The sequence below is a fragment of the Miniopterus natalensis genome, chromosome 1 (assembly GCF_054644295.1).
Source record: "Miniopterus natalensis isolate mMinNat1 chromosome 1, mMinNat1.hap1, whole genome shotgun sequence".
In the NCBI taxonomy this organism is placed as follows: domain Eukaryota; kingdom Metazoa; phylum Chordata; class Mammalia; order Chiroptera; family Miniopteridae; genus Miniopterus; species Miniopterus natalensis.
In genome coordinates, this window is record NC_142081.1 from 21,920,466 (window position 1) to 21,933,183 (window position 12,718).

Genomic DNA, 12,718 nt, shown 5'->3' on the forward strand with positions numbered 1-12,718 from the left:
CACTGATTATAAAGAACGTATAGTTCAGAAGGGCATAAAACAAGACAAAAAAGAACAGAAAAAATAAGACTTCTTCCCCAGTTGCCCATTCTGCTGCTCACTGAATGAATGCATACGCAAGGCCATGTCAGAATAGCTCTTGGTAACTGAATTTTTTAAAAAGTCAGTTGTAGGGTAATTTCCCTTATTTCTTTGACTATATGGTAAACTGAGAGAAAACTCATTCAGGCCTTTAGGAAAATTCTTTCTATAAACACTTAAATATCTCCAATAAGCCTATAATTTGCACGTGGCATGGGCTCTCTTTAATGACACAAAGAGTACATAGTGTGTGGCAAACAAAGTTATTCTAAGTTTTTAATAAAATGCAGGTTAAAAACATTCAATGCAGAAATCAGTGTGGACGGTAGTAACACTGCCCGTGTGAGTGGAGAGGAGACTGTGGGTGTTCTTATAACATTTGATTAGTGACAAACAATTTTTCCAGGTATCTCAGAGCAAAATATTAAAGGTCAAAGAAATGTGTAATGTGAGAATGTGTGATGTTTATTGCCAACCATGGTGACAAGGCTGTGACCCTTACCAGTGGGAGCTGTAGGAAGTTCAGTGGGATCAGTCCTCTTAAGATGGAAAGACCAGCCAGCTAGCATGTTGCCTCTGTTCGCACACACAGATCCTCTCCTCCCCTTTGAAGTGGGGGAGGCTGCCCAAACAGGCTCTGTGAGGCTAACTGGATCCAGGTTTCAGGATTTCCCCCTCTCCCACAGACCTAGTGGCCATTAGGCTAAAGAAGGGGTTTTGAGGCCACGCCCAGTGATTTGAGCTTTCTGGTGCCCGGCTTGGTGCACACATGGCCATGCTCAGGACTCCGGCCCTCTCTCACTTTGCAGCTCCTCTGGGATGCAGCAGTGGGAGCCTTGAGGGACACCTCTGCTGACTCCTCCTCTGCCCCAGTTCTGTAGGTTCATTCTTTCCCAGCAACTTGACTCTCTCTGGAGAACCAGATCCGGGGCTCGGAGCCCAGTGCTCTTTTTTCTCCTCTGCCCCCCTTCCACTACCTGCGGCACCTCTTAGCTTCCACATCCTCAAAAGGGATAATGTTCTCCTTGAAAGCATCTTTTGAGGATTAATTGATGTTTGCTCTATGCTTTGAAGAGAGGATCCTATCAAGTCTCCCTGCTGTCCTCAAAGCTGGCCCTGGTTCCAGCTCGTGCTAGGTCTGGCCAATCGGGACACAGGGTGAGCGGGCCTCTCATTGGTCGCCTTTCTGGGCATATCGTTTGCCCGCTCATCACCCACAGTAGAAAGGCGATCGCCCAACGAGGAGGCACAGATCCTCAGGTGGACGTTCTGTACATTGTACGTTTTTCACTTGGAGGAAGAGTTATTTGCAGCAAAATGAGCATCCCTCGGGAAGTTAGTTTGTGGCCATCCACTGTGACATTTTCTCGTTGAGAAATCGCTCTTTTCTCTCTCTTCTAAAGAGCTTTATAAGTGTAGGAGCAAGAGGAGTTATAATCTGCCACCTTTCAAAGAAGTCCCTTTGCCAGGCCATTTATATGTAAATTGTGTGTGGTTGGCTAAGAAAAGGATGCTACCTGCTTCAAGATAAGCATTTTCATCTCAATGAATTCTTTGTTAGAGTTGTTTAATCAAAGAAATGGAAGCTGCAACCTACTTTTTGGAAAGACCCAGATGATGCAAGTGTGAGTTAACACCACCAAGGTTCTAAGGAGAAGATGGGTCGGAAAGAAAAAAAAAAAAAAAAGGTTTGTTTTAAGGACAGACCAAACAAGGAATTAAAAAAACTTGTCAAGCCCCGGCCCACGTGGCTCGGCAGTTGAGCATCAACCTAGGATCCCGGAGATCCCGGTTCGATTCCCAGCAGGGGGCGCGCAGGAGGCAGCCAATCAATGACTCTCATCATTGGTGTTTCTATCTCTCTCTCCCTCTTCCTTTCTCTCTGAAATCAATAAAAAATATATATATAAAAAAATTAGTCAAAGACAAACTTGGTTGTCTTATCATCATGGAGGACAAAGCTGGAGGGCAGCACCAGCCAAGCACATTAGGGTTTTCCTCCAAGTCCTGGGGGACGGTGAGGGGTTGAGGGCCTGCTGCCCACCCACTTCAGTGGGAGCATTTCAGGGGAAGCCTTCCTTTCCTGGGGTTTCTATTCGCTCTCCAGCACCTGATCCTTAGAAAGTCGTGCCCTTAAGGTGGGAGGGGGCGGGGCTTGTTCTCAGAACAGATCTTTTTTTAAAAAACATATCTTTATTGATTCAGAGAGAGGAAAGGAGAGAGAGGGAGAGAGAGAGGGGTAGAAACATCAACGATGAGAGAGTCATTGATCGGCTGCCTCCTGCACGCCCTGGACTGGGGATCAAGCCTGCAACCCGGGCATGTGCCCTGACCGGGAATCGAACTCCGATCGCCTGGATCCTAGGTCGACACTCAACCGCTGAGCCACGCCTGGCTGGGCCTCAGAACAGATCTTATTCACAGAAATCATTGTTTCACTTTTCTAAATTATATTCCTGGACTCTTGAAAGATCTAAGGTCTGGCCATTCTGAACCTTCATTCCACAGAGGCAACCATCAGCAGCTGCTGCCCCTCTCAGTGGGCTTGCGGAACAGACGCTGTCCGGCTCATCAGCTGGGCAAATGTGGGCTTCTCGCCTGCCTGGGAAGTTAGCAAGAGAATGGCGTGTTAATCCAGCACATGTGTGCGCATACATGTACATGCACACATACACAGCCCTTCAGGATTCAGTCCCAGAGGGGATTACCTTATAGAAAGCTTCCAGCTCTGCAGGTTCAGAGTATATAATCTGAGCAAAAGATCTGAGAAAAGTTAACCTTGGGGCGAGATGAGGAGAATCAGAGAATTGTGGCACACCATAAAAGAGATGTTTGTGGCCTGGGTGTTGAAAAAATTAGGCGCCTCTGTCTGGCATGCCCATGCGTTTGGAGTAGCAATGTGGATGAGGGTAGTGACTGGAGAAAGGCAGGGTCAAGGGACTTGTATTTAAACCTCTGTGATGCTCTGGACAGTGCCTGGGACCTCTGGGAACTTGATAAATATTACCTAATGATAGCTAGCTTTGAACTTCCTGATGAGCTCAACTTTGAGACCTCTTCTCTGTTTCTCAGTTTGCTCATCAGCAGAACGGAGACACAAGAGCAGGCATTGCAAACTCAAATGTCCACAGGCCAGGCAGGCTGTGTAAACGAATGAAGGGATGTCTGGATGGAAAAAGGAGACTAGGGACTGGAGAGGACTGTGGTAAACTGGAAGTTCAGGTCCATCCGGAGGGATGTTCGAATTTAACTCCAGCCACTTGCTTTGTGGGAAGGTGAGCCCGGTGTTGCCAGGGCTCCAGTTTTTTCCAGAGAGGCTTGAAATCTGCATTTGAATACAAACTCTTAACAACTTCCATTGTAACTAATTCAGTTTTCAAAAAGCATAGTACAACCAAACAAAACGTACTGGAGCCCTGGCCCCTGTGGCTCAGTTGGTTGGGTGTCGTTCTGTGCACCAAAAGGTCATCATTGGATTCCCTGTCAGGGCAAATGCCTGGTTTTGGGCTCAATCCCTGGTAGGGGGCATGCAGGAGGCAGCGGATTGATGCTTCCTCTCACATTGATGTCTCTCTCTCTCTTTCTCTCTCTCTCTCCCTCTCTTCTCTCTCTCCCTTCTCTCTCTAAAAATCAATAAAAACCTATTTAAAAAACAAAACATACTTGGAAGCCATATTTGACCCACGGGCACTAGTCTTGCATCCTCTGGGCTAAAGCCTGCTTGGTGCCTCCCTACCTGGCTACTGACTCTACTTTGCTGAGCCTAGGAATGAGAAGGAAGGAGCTGGTGGAGATGAAGAATCACTGTGTGGACAAAGTTGGGGAGAAGGTGGGGTGTGAAACTTGGACGGCACCATTATCAGGTTAGACGGGCAGATCTGGCCCCTGCCAGCTACAGCGAGGAGAGTTACAAGGCTTGGCAAGAACTGTGCAGAGGCAGGCAGGAGGGCAAATCCGAGGGAGGTGGCTGAGGGGAAAGGGCACAGGCTGTGGGTGGCAGCGGCGTGGGCAGCAGAGGTCAGGGGGCAGGAAGGGCAGCCCAGGGAACAGGAGAGAATAAGAAGAAGCTAGGTGGACCCAGGGACCAAGGCTGTTTGCCCTCTGCCCTGCTGTAGCCTGGTCAGTATTTGTAGCCTCTCACCAACCATGCAGAGAGAAAAAGTATCTCAGCCACTCTAGACGCTCTGTGCATTAGGCATCTGTTCAGATAAGCACAAAACTTTGTCCAGCCCTCCAAACTTGTAATCATAGTTGGGAATATAAGCCTGTCACATATGAAGAGAGGCAGAGTAGCATAGTCGGTAAGAAGAGATAAGTTTAGGGCTCAAACAACTTGGGGTTGGATCTGACCTTTGTCACTTACTAGCCATGCAGCTGGGGCAAAATATTTAATTTCCTTTTGAGCCTGGTTGGTTCATTTGGGGATAATAACCTTTTAGGGCTGTGAGGATTAAATGAAAATGAGTGCTGTAATGTATGTGAAGTACCTGGCCCATAGTAAGTGCTCGGATTGAGCTCATCATTATTGTGAGACAAGCAGTAACCTCAGCTAACTTGTGGTGAAGCACAACATTCATCATCTGGGCAGAGAGATGACACAGATGCAGTCGAAGTTGACTCCTCCCCTATTGAAAATGCTTCCCTAAATATAAACCTTCTAGCCTGAGCTCTTGCTTGCCAAAAAAAAAGGAGCAGGAGACATTGTACCCACGTGGAAAAGGTCATTTACTGAGCTTGGGTAAGTCTGTTTGGCCCAGTAGCACCTGGTTTACATAATGGTGTTTTTATTCATCTAACAAATGTTTGCTGAGCAACTACTGTCTATGTTCCAAGAACCAAGAAAGAGCTTGGGGGGTGCTGAATAGAATATGACAAGGTGTAGGTCTTAAGGTGCTGAATCTAACATGTAGGAGAAGTTGCTATAACGGAGATCCCCCAACAGAATGGCTAGATAAGACAGAAGTTTGTTTCTCTCTCATTTAATTCCTAGGGCGAGTACACAAAGCTGACAAAGTACATTCACGAAGTCATTCACGGACCCTGGTTTTTTACTGTTTTGCATCTCTAAGTTTGTGTTTCAGGATGTGGGAAGTAGAAGGTAAGGAAATCAAAGCAGGCAGTTTGTCATCAGTGAGCTTCCACTCACATCCCATTGGCCGGAACTTAGTCACATGGCCATATCTAGCTGCAAGGGATGCTGGGAAATGTAGTCTAGAGCAGATGGCCATGTGCTTAGATAAAACTTGGTGGGGAGAGGGGAGGAAGAAGGGAGAATGAATACTGAGAGGCAGTTTGCAGTTATGACTCAAGGATTCAGGGAGATAGAGAAGTAAATGAATGCTCATAACGCAGTTAGGTAAATGCGTCTGTCAGGAGCACCAGGTGTAATGCTTGAGTAGAGAAATATGTTGTGGCTCTCATGGGAACTTGGGCTTTGAAATCAGACTTCTGGGTTCAAATGCCAGCTTTCTCCTTTACCTGGCACCTACCCCACCGGGCTGGTGTGAGGCTTAACTGAGTTAATCCACATAAAGATTTTAGGACATGCTCTGGCCCAGAGTCAGTGTTTGGGAAGTGTAAACTGTTACTTCTGGGGAGTGAGGATGGGATGTGTTCGGGAAAGTCAATTGACTCAAGGATATCTGGAGAATTGCTCACAGGCTTGTCGCCTCTCAGTTTTACAGCTTCCCACAGGCCTTGTCTCTCTGATTGCAACTTTGGGTGTTGAACCCTTGGCCTTTCTCATTATTGAGAAATGATAATGAAGATAAACAAGGCCATCTGAAGGGGCTAGTGTTTTGAAAAAAACAGAATCAATTTGTGTTTGTCTGGATCTAGGGGAGAAATTTAGAGAGGATGTTTCAAGGTCACACTCAGCTTTCTACAGCTTGAGTAGGAGCCAATGAATTTAACACCTGGTCCACAGGCCTCTGCTGGAATAGTTGGAGCCCCTCTTGTTGGGTGAGTCTCCAGGTAGAGAGTTCTAGAAATTATTTAAAAATACTGCTAGTTAGCTAAATAAAAGGAAGAGCAAACAGTGAGGCCTCACAGGGGACTGGGGAGACTTTGCCTTTGGGGATGACCCTCGTGGCCTTTCTAGGGCCCCTTCAGCAAGAGGAGAAAATGGAAAAGCCACTCCCACTGGGTGTTTCATTGGCAGGAGATGGGGTGTCCTCTTACCGGGAGCTGGTGTCTATGATATGCTGAGGGTATCACGTTTTCCATCTTCAGCAGGTGTCATGTGGAAAGAGAACCTTCCTCACTTCAGAACAAGAGCCTTAACTTTCCTTGGCAACTCACAGAGTGGATAGGTTTTAGCAGATAAACAGACATTGGAAAATGGTTTTCTGCCCACTTTCTGTTCATTGTTTCACTTTTGGAAGTCTGAGTAGCTTTCATACTTCCTCCCACCAAACTCTTAGAATAAGACTTCCCAAAAATCTGGAAAGTAGCATTGGATGCTGTGTCTGAAAGCATCTAATTGACTCCTAGGGGATGGAATGGACATAGAGAAGGGAACGCATGATAGAAGATTTGTTTGTTTAGGACCCCAACCGTGGCTGTGGGGAGACTGGCAAAGGTGGACCAAGGGTGTGAGTGGAGCAGCTGAAGGTCCGGGTAGGAGCTAGCTCAGGGGCAAGTAGGCAGAGGGTTGCGTTCCTGCCTGCCTCTTATTGCCTTAGCTGACCTCTTGAACTTGACCTCTAGGTGTCACAAAGATCTGACACCTGGCCTGCTTGGGCCTGTAGGTGCTCATGGCCCAAGGTTTTCACCCACATTTTCTCCAGCTCTGTGAATCTCTTTCCTCTCTATCACTAGTTTCCAACTGGGCCTTCACTGTTCCTTACCATTGGGATCAATCTTTTCTTCTCCTTCCCTTCAGAAATGCTCCTTAAGGAGGTAGAAGCTGTAGTGGGAGCTGTTTAAATTTGGATCTCCCATTCATGGAGGACTCAGGGGAAACTTTGATGTTGGCTCTGCATGACATTATATGTGTAGTAACCAAGATGTTCATCAAAAAGTGTCAACTCTATGCCCGACTGGTGTAGTCAGTTGTTGAGTGTCAACCTATGATACAGGAGGTCCTGGTTCGATCCTGGTCAGGGCACATGCCTGGGTTGTGGGCTCGATCTCCAGTGGGGGGCATGCAGGAAGCAGCCAATCAATGACTCTCTCTCATCATTGATGTTTCTATCTCTCCCTCTCCCTTCCTCTCTCTGAAATCAATAAAAACATATATATAAAAAAAATTTCAACTCTAGTCTGACCCTGGACCATACCATCCATGAATTAATATTAAAAAAAAAAAAGGGTCTGTAATTCTCTTGAGATAATAATTATTTTCTATTGTATTTGAGTTTGTGTTTGTGTGTATGTGAAAAGTATGACTTTGTTAAGTGTGAGCATTTAAATGTGCCATAAATGATTGTAATCCTACTTTGCGTTTCTTCATTTTTTAACCCTTTGCGGTTGTATTAAATTTGGACATGGGTGTCTTACTGGTCGGAATTAATTTCCATTGAAAGAGCAGTGATACATAACATGCAAGATTATGAAGGATAAACAAGATTTATGAACTGATACATGAATGAATAGAGTTAAGATTCGTACGGTTCCTTGCTGTGGTAGCTGAGAGCAGACATACGACTGGAACGGTAAAAAAGCTTTGGTGGCTGAGAGTAGACAAACGACCACAAAGGGTTAATAATCTGGGCACCTGGGCTTCTCTCACCTTCTAGGAGGCCCTGTATTCAAGCCTGCTAGGTCAGTGGTGAGCAATCCTCTTTACACAAGAGGGCAATTCAGGAAAAATAAACAAACATATTTATAGGTTGTTTTTTTCTACCCCCCAATCAAAATGAAGAGTTTTATTGAGTCTCATGACCCAGGGGTGGATAGGGCAGGCATCAAGGAATGTTTATTCTTACAAGTTATTCTACTGAGTAGAATAATATTAGTGAGAAAATTGGCACTGCTTTTTAGTCAATGACAACATAATATCTGGGTATTTGCAGACAGTTTTCTAACTTTTCATTTTGAAATCAGACCTCTGGATGCCTGTGGGGTCCTTGTCACTACATCGACTAACCCTATAACCCATGGACCAGTGATTTCTCTATCTCAGTACCTCTCTTGTCCAGCACATAGTAGGGATTTAATAAATGCTTATTAGAGGGACTGCCAGCAGTATCATGGCAACCCGGAACACCCCTCCCCAAGAATATGAAAGTGATGATGACTCTTATGAAGTGTTGGATTTGACTGAGTATGCAAGAAGACACCACTGGTGGAATTGTGTTTTTGGCCACAGTTCTGGACCTATGGTAGAAAAAGACTCAGCAACCACCCAGATTGTAACGGGTGGAGTGACTGGCTGGTGTACAAGATTTTTGTTTCAGAAAGTTGGAAAACTTGCAGCAACTGCAGTAGGTGGTGGCTTTCTTCTCCTTCAGATTGTTAGTCACAGTGGCTATGTGCAGATCGACTGGCAGAAAGTTGAAAAAGGTGTAAACAAAGCAAAAAGACATTAAGAAATAAACAAATAAGGCAGCACCTGAAATCAACAATATAATTGAAGAGGCAACAGAATTTGTCAAACAGAACATTGTGATATCCAATGGATTTGTGGGAGGCTTTTTGCTAGGCCTTGCATCTTAAAAAAAAAAAAAAAAATCTATTGATTTCAGAGAGAGGAAGGGAGAAGAGGAGAGGGAGGTAGAAACAGCAATGATGAGAGTCACTGATTGGCTGCCTCCTGCAGGCCCCCCACTGGGGATCAAGCCCGCAACCCTGGCATGGGCCCTGGCTGGGTATGGAACCTGCATCTCCTGGATCCTAGGTCGATGCTCCACTGCTGAGCCACGCCGGGCCTGGCTAGGCCTTGCATCCTAAGATATGAGTGTCCTACCACAGAGGAGTCACCAATGAGAAAAGAAGTGGTGGTGACAAAGCACTCTCTCAACATTACATGCTACCCTCCTCTCCAGGGTGACAAGAAACAACTAGCCGGACAATTTCAAATTCAAAAGTTAGCATACTGCCATCTGAAGTTTGACAAATTAGTGTCTGCTGTAAAACAACCTATGTGGTGTGTGGACAATAGTATCCCTGCTCCAAACATAGCTGTCATTTATTTAAATCAGATGTTCTTCATTGTGCTTTATAGCATAGTGCCAATAAATAAAAATTTGTATTATAGCTGCAAAAAAAAAAAAAAAAGCTTATTAGAAAGCAATATGTACAATGATTAAGAACACAGACACTAGCCCGGCCGGTGTGCTCGGTTGGCTGAGCGTCATCCGGTGCAATAGGGGTTCCCTGGTTTGGTTCCCTGTTGGGGCACGTGCTTGGGTTATGGGCTCGATCCCCAGTAGGGGGCGTGCGGGAGGTAGTGATCGATGTTTTTCTCTTATCCATGTTTCTATCTTGCTCTTCCTCTCCCTCTCCCTCTCCCTCTCCCTTCCTCTCTCTTTCAAATCAATAAAAACATATATATATATACATATATATAAACATATATATATATGTTTTTATATATATAAAAACATATATATATATATGGAACAAAAAAAGATTACAGACTCTAGCAAGACTGCCTAGCTCGGTCACTTTCTAGCTGTGTTCAGAGGGCAAGTTACTTAACCTCTCTGGGCCTTTATCCCAATCTGGAAAGTGGGGATTATACCAATCCCGACCTCGTAGATGGGGATTGAATGAGTTACTGTATGTAAGCGCTTGGAGCAAAGCCTAGCATATGTAAACCCTGTGTAAGTGTTAGCTGTTCCTGTATCATTATTGAACTGAACAGAAACCCAAGTTTGCCTCTGTTTGCTAGAGCCTTATAGAGAATCTCTTTCCAACTCTGGTTTCTACTTTGTCACATTGATCAGATTTTTCTCTCTAGTTTCTGTCTGTGAAAATGAATTTGGTTTCCATATAAAATAATTATGCCCTTTTCCCTCATTCCAAACTTTTTTTTTTTTAAGGAAGAAAAGCAGAAACAAAACCCCTAAGTGTTTTTGAAGCAACCTGTATCCATCTGTAATGAGTAGAGCATTATGTTAATTACCGAGGTTGGGGGCTGAATATCTAGATTTTGCAAAACTGCTCTTTTCCAAAGAAAGTAACAGTTTCTGTGTCCCACCTTTCATCTCTTCTCACAGCAGGCTCCTCCTCCACACTTGGCTAAGGCCTTTGCATGGACAGGAGAGCTCCTGGAGCAATACGCACCACATAAAATCTGGCTCCAAGAGCCTTGCCCACCTGATTACTCTTAATCACCTTTAGTTTTGTTCATGGACTCAGTTTGTAAAGTTTTAAAAAGTGAAGTATAGCATACATACTGCACATATGTTCAACTCAATAAATTTTGATAAGTTGAACATACTTGTGTCATCCACACCCAGATTAAGAAACAACAGGACAGAAGCCCAGCTGTGCCCCTTCCAGTTATTACTGCACCCCCCGCCCAACCCGACGAGAGGAATCTTCTAGTATGTCTGCTTTAGTGTCTGGATTTTCCCCTTCAACACTGTGAGTTGATCCATAGTGTTGGCTATAGTCACAGGCTGTTTGTACTTGGTGCTGTATTGTATCCTGTCACTTGAGCATACTGTGATTTCTCTGCCTGTCCTGCTGTTGGTTGGCACATGGCAGTTTCCAGTTGGGGACCCCTGTGAGGTGCACATGCTGGCACATGTCTTTGGAGACCCCAAATGCGCACGCATGAGCTGTATGGTAGCCAGGCAAACCCACTTGAGTTGCTGTAAGTGCTTCTTTTTGGGAGGCTCTGGAAAGACTTTTAGAACTGCCACCTGAAATGGAAGGTTTAGGATTGCTTTTTTCCTAAAATGTCTGCTTTATTTTCAAGAGCAGAAAATACTAATCACCAAGTCCTCGGCAAAAGAAGGAATCTTCCACCTTTTACTGAGTGAAGTTTAGAACTTCAGGAACTTTTGAGTGAAAATCAAACATCAGTGAGATTACTGATTTTCCAAAATTTGCTCACTAGATCATTCCTCTCATAATTTCTTTCCTTTTTTTTTTTTTTTTGAGGAACAGTGAGTCATTTATTTATTATTTATTTATTTATTTATTTATTTATTTATTTATTTATTTTTATATATCTTTATTGGTTTCAGAGAGAGGAAGGGAGAGGGAGAGAGAGAGATAGAAACATCAATGATGAGAGAGTTGTCATTGATCAGCTGCCCCCCACATCCCTCCTACTGGGGATCGAGCCCACAGCCCAGGAATGTGCCCTGACTGGGAATCGAACCACGATCTCCTGGATCCTAGGTTGATGCTCAACTGCTGAGCCATGCCCAGCCAGGCTCCTCTCATAATTTCAATTACAGTTACCTCTCTTTGGAATTTGACCAAGCTGGACAAATGGAGAGTCAAAAGTCCCTCCGTCTAGTCCTGACTTTTGGTTGTAAACAACCAAAGTACAAGGTGCTTCAGGGACACAGAGAAGTAGAAGTTCTTCACGTCCAGCCCCAGAAACATCTGAGTCTTGAAGAGAATTCAACTGAATCTGTTTGTTTTCTCCCCAAATACCAAGCTAGAAACAACATCCCATAGGATAACAGCAACAGTCTTACTTCACACATTGCTCCCTCATAAAAATCTCTCACAAAAGCAATCTCGAATCCTGCAGCATGGGGCAGTTTTTATTTTATTTTACAGATGGGAAAATTAAGACCTGCAGGGTTGACTTGACACAGTAAGACCCTGGAAGAACTGGGGGTTAGAGGCCAGGCCCAGGACTTGTACTTCTAGGAGCAAGAGGCCTTCTCTAAGAGGAACTAAGGAAGATGTGACTGTCTTGGAGTTTATCAGTAGATCCTTCGGATGGGTGACTTTCACTTCTGGAGGTTGCCGTTTTGTCTGGTTAGAAAAATGCCTTTGGTATGAACATATGTACAAGGAATTTATTGCTGTTTTGTTTGTAGTGGCCAAGAGTTGAAACCAAGTACCCATCAGTAGGGAAATGACCCAATAGCTATGGTACCTTCCTACCATGGATCGTTACAGAACCATTAAAAGGATTTTGGGCCCTGGCTGGTGTGGTTCAGTTGTCTGGGCATCATCCTAGGCACCAAAAAGTTGCTGGTTTGATTCCCAGTCAGGGCACACGCCTGGTTGCAGGTTCGATCCCCGGTAGGGGGCGTGCAGGACACAGCCCATCCATGAACATTGATGTTTCTCTTTCTCCCTTTCCCTTCTTCTCTCTCTAAAATATATATATATATATATATATGTGTGTGTGTGTGTGTGTGTGTACACACACATATGTAAACAAGAGGGAGGGGAGTGTATATAATTCTATTTAAAAAAAATAATTTTTATTTTTCAATTACAATTGATATACAATATAAACATTTTTTTAAAAAAAAAATATCTTTATTGATCTCAGAGAGAGGAAAGGAGAGGGAGAGAGAGAGATAGAAACATCAATGATGAGAGAGTCATTGATCAAGCCCGCAACCGGGCATGTGCCCTGACCGGGAATCGAACCCCGATCGCCTGGATCCTAGGTCGATGCTGAACCGCTGAGCCATGCCTGGCTGGGTGACATACAATATATAATTCTGTTTTTGTTAAACAAGTAACCACTCTCCAAACCCCACTATTC

The 12,718-nt window shown here is 44.5% G+C and overlaps 1 protein-coding gene and 1 pseudogene across 1 annotated transcript in view; both read left to right on the plus strand.

Moving 5' to 3' along the window:
- DPF3 (double PHD fingers 3) overlaps positions 1 to 12,718 on the plus strand; it is a 243,762-nt gene that overhangs the window by 31,983 nt on the left and 199,061 nt on the right. The gene's annotated exons all lie outside the window — the stretch shown is intronic.
- On the plus strand, positions 8,274 to 8,739 carry LOC107533462 (FUN14 domain-containing protein 1 pseudogene; annotated as a pseudogene).